Source organism: Miscanthus floridulus, chromosome 14 (genome assembly GCF_019320115.1).
Source record: "Miscanthus floridulus cultivar M001 chromosome 14, ASM1932011v1, whole genome shotgun sequence".
NCBI lineage: Eukaryota > Viridiplantae > Streptophyta > Magnoliopsida > Poales > Poaceae > Miscanthus > Miscanthus floridulus.
Window position 1 is genome coordinate 18,234,940 of NC_089593.1, and position 6,000 is coordinate 18,240,939.

The 6,000-nt window shown below is 46.7% G+C and overlaps 1 pseudogene; it reads left to right on the plus strand.

The window, feature by feature from the left end:
• The window catches only part of LOC136503125 (uncharacterized), a 35,975-nt pseudogene extending 32,309 nt beyond the window's left edge, over nucleotides 1-3,666 (plus strand).
• Nucleotides 3,667-6,000: the final 2,334 nt, after the last annotated feature.

Genomic DNA, 6,000 nt, shown 5'->3' on the forward strand with positions numbered 1-6,000 from the left:
CGTGGCATTTCTTCAGCCGTTCATCCCACCTACTCACTGAGCTGCTGCTGCCCACGTCCTTGCAATGTTGTCTGTCTATCGCTACAACTGCCGCATGCCTCGCCCCGCCCGGTTGGCACCTGCCCTGCTCGGTCCTTGTCGACCCCACTCTCTCCTTGCTCTGGCGCGTGCGCACCGACCGCCATGGTCGTGAGCCTCGGGCTCGGTCACCACCCCACCAACTCTGCTTCCATCCCTGCTCCTCCGCCGCTGTGCAGCCACCCGAGCCAGGAGCGCCGTCACCGTGGCCAGCTACCGCTGTTGCGCCCCAGCCGGCTGAGCCTCCTCTACCACGCCGTGCTTCGCTTCGCCGATGTGGGAACCACGCTGTGCCTCCTCTGCTTCACCAAGGCCATGACCTCGCCACCCCGACACGGTAGCCACGACACCGAGCTGCTGTTGGCCACGACCACCTCTCCTCGCCCTAGCCAGAGACCCATCGATGATGGCTCCCCCCACCACGGCCTCTGCACACCGCCATGCACGTGGCTAGCCCGCTGCAAGCACCTGCAGCCCCTCCCATCGCCAGCCACCATGCGCGTGAGCGTGCCCGAGCCCCGCGCTGCTCCACCTCCGTTGTCGTGCCCCATAGCGTCCCCGCCGTCGCCTGCTGTCGCCGTTGCGCCCCAGCCGACCGCCAGCGCTCGCGGCTGGACCGCCTCGCGCTACCCCTAGCCATGCGGCCAATGCCCACGAGAGCGACAGTCACCCTCGCTGCTCCTGCGCACCGCCTCCATCGTCGCCGACCACCCTTCGTGCCGAATCGGTCGCCGGCCAGCTCCCCTGCCCATGCTCTACTTGTGACGAGGACGAAAAGGACCGCTGTGTAAGAATAGAATTTTTCTAGGGGCCCCAATGTAAATCTCTGACTCATATGAATAGTGATGCATAGTGCCTAAAGTATTGCGGGTTGATTTGAGGAAAGCTCAGGGGCCTCTTCACAAATGTACCGTCGCCGCCTTGCCCCGGCCACGTGGGCCGGCTTGCTGGGCCACCGCGCGCCCCATCTGGGCCGGCCTTGTGCCGCCTACGCCTGGACCGCATGCATGCGCTGTGCGCCTGGGCCGTGCGTCCGCATGGGCCGCCCTGGCTGCGGGCTGGCCGCATAGCCAGTGTCTAGAGGAATTGCATTTTCCTTTTTTCTTATTTGCAGAAACTTCATAAATCCACCAAAAAGTGTAGAAAAATCACAAAAATGCTAAACGAATTTTGTTAAGTTTCTAAAATCATGATCTATCTGATAGTGTATTTTGTTCGCACAGGTTTTGTATGTTTTTAGAATTGCTCTAATTATTTTAACATGCTTAGTATTGTTAAGACATAAACTTGTAGGAATTTTCGTGATCAATCGGTGATAGTGTTAGCTCTAAAAATTTTATAGTAGGTTAGAAGTGTTATCAGGTGTTCTCTGTAATTTTTGTAGCCCAATAATAATTAGTTTACTAGATTGGTTAATGTGCCCTAGTTTTGAGTATATTAAATCAGATAAATGAAGTAAAGAAACACCTTGGAATTGCATAACTAAAACACTTGTTGGGAAACGACACCTTTCTCGACGGTGTTGATACGTAGATTAGTACGTTAGTCATTAGAGCTAGCTTGTTAGTTCGTAGTATGTACTCTGTTTTAAGAGTTGTTGTTGCATTGTTAATTAACTATTGCATCATCTCTACATCGCATTGCATACCATAATAGGGACGACGATGGATCGCAGAGTCATCGGGAGTTGCTGGTGAGATGGTACTTTTGGAGATCGTGTCACCAAGATAGAATACTAACTTTTGGTTATATGTTACCCAGGCAAGCCCCAGTGCATAACCCATATTATTCTGCACTTTAATTTATGCTTGTGCATTAAGTTTAAGGAGTTGAATGAAACCCACTTGCATATATATATATCTTTATCCTATGAGTCCTACTAGTATGACAGGATCGTGTTGATTGCTATGCTATAGGACTCCGGAAGAAGTCGAGTGATTGCATGTCACTCATGAGAGATAGAAACTATATTATTATTACTATTATATTATTATCACCTGGAAAATATATATGAATGATAATTGGAGACCGGGCGGAATGGTACTTTGGATCTAAACTTGGTTTGGCATTCGAGCGAGGCTTGGATTGCATTTGTTCCGCCTGTGTCGGTTAAGGACCGACCGTTGCATTGAGTTCTAGGCAGGTCACAGACTTATTATCCCAAACACATACTTGTGTATGGGCGTAGGGAAGGCTTGTTGCTCTCTTGTCGTGGGTTCTGGCTCTTTTCCGGACCGACTGATTGGAGGCAGGGATGGTGGAGGTCTAAGCACCGCACTGAGTCCGGGACTCAGGAGTGGAAGCTTAGAGTCCAAGTTTGGACAAGGACCTGAACCTCATGATAGGAGAGTGGTGGGTTGTTCCTGCTTGTGCCTGGGGTATATGCGGGGCGTGTGTTTCAGGGTACCCAGCTGGGCACATTGATTCACGAATTGTCGGGCGATCCGGTACGACTTGTCTATAGTCTAGCACCGTAGTAAGAACTGGAAGATAAAAGATGGTAAAATAAATCTGATCGCTTACCACCTGCTTGAAAGTAGCATATGTGCTTACATAGAATAGTTAGTTAATGAATTAATGATGACTACGAATAAAATTGAATATAAGGACGCACGCTTAGAATGCTTACTGCAGATGCAATAAACCCACAAGCTAGATAGCCTTGCATATCCTTGGAGTCTTTTCTTTCCTCCTATCGGGTAAGTCTTGCTGAGTATAATTGAGTACTCAGGGTTTTATTTTCCCCTGTTGCAAGTGACAGGCAGATGCTAGAGCTGACTCTTAGGTGTGAATTCCTCTTGGTGGGCTCAGAGAGGATTCCTTTAAGCTGCGAGCAAAGTTTTTATTTATAACTCTCACTAAATGTTTTTATAAAATAGAAGTTTTATAATCTGTTGTCATAGTTTATACATTAATGTTTCATCATGTCATGAATAGATATTTATTTCCGCTGTAACTCTGATCACATATTTATATTCCGCTATTATAAATAATAAATATTAAACTCTGATGTTGTATTAAAAGTGATGTAAGAAATTATTAATAATGATGTAAGTTTTATTCTCCCATTTGTGATCCTGATGGAAAAATGTAGATTTTTGGGTTCTCTCATGGGGTGTGCCCGACGGAACTGCGTAATTTAATGTTCTCCCTTGAGTACTTAGTGTCTAATGAAAGACAAGTACTCCTAGAAGGCATTAGATTAGGCGGTTCTGCCACAGCTCACCTCTGTCGTCGAGCGCCGGTGAGACCTATATATGGATGCTCTTTAGCTCCAGCGGGATGCCGTCCTCACATACCGCGCTATGCACCGCGCTCACCGCCTCCGTCGTGCTCTGCCACAGCGTCAGCGACGCGCTCTTCCCCATTTGTCTTGGTTTCACTCTTATAGTTATGTACGATGGCGCGGGCGTCGGAGGCGGAGAGGGTGGCGGGGACAGGAAACAGAAAAAAAAGAGAAAGGGGGAGAGGAAGAAGAAAGCGACAGGGGCAAGAATGTTATTTCACCGCTGTTCTCTCTCCTCAACCGACTGCAACCGGTCAGCGGTGTCCTGTGGCCTAATTTCATCGAACTATAGTGTCTTCTAGCAAAATACTCCAAAGTAGGTGTCCGTCAACAAAGAACCATCAATTTGGATGTCCAATAGACAATTGTCCCTTGATTATAATGCCCTCCTACCAAGCTCAAGCTCAGGACTATGTCAATGCCACAACTCAGGAATAACAATGCGCTCGTACTAGCAAGCTAAGAAGTGTCTGTCAACTGCTGCGCCCAATAAAGTACTAATGCACTTGTACTACCTTAAAAGGATCCGACGTTCAATTCGCCATAAGTTAACACTTAACACCCACACCACACCCAGTCCTTCCACTGTCATTCATGGATGTTGTTTTTAAGTGTACGTAAAGTCTATTTTTTAACCTTCAACTAGCATGGTAGTTTGATTGTCAAATTTAAGTTCGGAAACAAGGTAGCAGACACCTCCCAACTATTGAAACAAAAAAATATCACCCGCCACCCCTAACACAGAAAATCCTAGTTTTAGTATGACATGGCATCATTTTTTCTAAAGCGTGGTTGCCACTATATACGTGAACTCCAAAAAAAAAAGGATCTTTTTTCCTTTTTGTTTTTTCTAATCCATTTAGCCACATGGAATGACCAAATTGCTCCTAGCCTCCTTTTCCCCTCTCACATGCAAGCATCTTGACGACAACGATACTTAGTGGTGGCGCTATGAGGAACTGAAGGAAGTTGCGGGTAGTAATGAGCCAAATTAAGTGGATTGCATAGGTGGTCTGCACTTGCCCATGCGATGTTGTAGCTATGCAAGGTGGTAGTGAAGGCGTCTCGACGAGAGTTGTGGTGCTGGTGAAAGGCGTCATGGTGCTCTTGTAGAAGAGCAATGCAAAGCTCTTCTTCATGCGGAAACTTGTCCTCACATTGGCCATGGTGCTCATTGGCTTGGGCATCAAGAGTGTGTCCATTGAAGAGTCATCCTTTCTCTTCTCTCCTTGGCGGCGACGTTGAACCATAACACCATGTGGGGAAGATGATGAGAATCGAGGCGCCACCAGTGAGCTACCACTATTGAACACACCACCTTCCCCTTCTTCCTTCTCTTCCTTCCCTATTCCCACCTCTACTCGCATATATAGATTGAGCATGTTCGCGACAGCCTCCATGAGTACCTAACGAAGCTATGGTAGTAAAGAATTCTGCATTTCTGCGAAAGGGCCTATATCTTAGTGGTTACAAGAGCCTCAGTAGCACGTAAGGGTTCTAGGTTCAACTCCCCGTGAAAGCGAATATTTTAGGATTTAACGGCGTTGTGCTTTTAGTGGTAGGCGATGTTGCCATCGACAGCGAGGCACTTATGGTGACTTCGTCAATCTTGAGGATTTGCCAACACAGTCTTCAAAGATGCTTATAGGCAGTGGCGGAGCGTGCAGCCCAAGCAAGGGGGGCCATTTTGCAAGCATGTGCTGAATAAGAAGACACTTTGCGGCAGTCCGAGAGCTTTGTAGGCTGGCAAGAGCTCTGTTGCGGCATGCCAAGTGCAGAGCCATCTGCGGTGAGAGATGTATAGCCACAGAGACACTATCACTCTGACGAAGAAAAGCAGAAGGGAGAAATGGAGACTGAAAGTGGATTGCGTTGTTTGCCATGCCTACGGATGGACTGATTGCTTGCTATTATTAAGTCATGGCCTTGTATTTGTATTTCTATTCCCTCTGAACAGTATATGGACTTTAGAAAAATTTCAGAACAAGGGGGGGGGGGGGGGGGGGGGGGGGGGGCATGGCCCACTATGGCCCCCACGTAGCTCCGCCGTTGCTTATAGGCGTAGGGTTTTTGCACGCGTGCATTCATAGGGATGAGTGTGCGTACGTTGTGAATGTCTGCATTACCGATCCGTTATTATGTATTATCAGTAAAACAGAGCTACTGCACTTATTATACTTTAACATCTTGTCGTACGGAGACGACACGATGCCTACGAGCCTGAATAATACTCTTTTATTCTCTTAATTTCAAATTGTAAGACATTTTTGTTTTTCTAGTATTTTTTCTATATACTTAGATATACACTATATCTAGATATATAATAAAAGTACCTAAAAGTAATGTATCTAAAAAAAATCAAAACATTTTACAATTTGAAACGGAGAACATATTAGGATTCAAATTGAGATATTTGATTTGAATTCCTAATATCAGGATCAAGTCACTTGTCCTACCTTACTTTTTGTGGGTTTTTTTATATAAGGACTTTATGTGAATTAAATAATGTGGTGCTTAGGGCCAGTTTGCTTTGCATCCCCATCGTGGCAAAACCGGAACGAGTGCGGCAGCGAAATCTGGCAAGCTATGGCACTCAGATGAATCTAGAGAAAAACAAGTAAACAAATGCGCGGCAG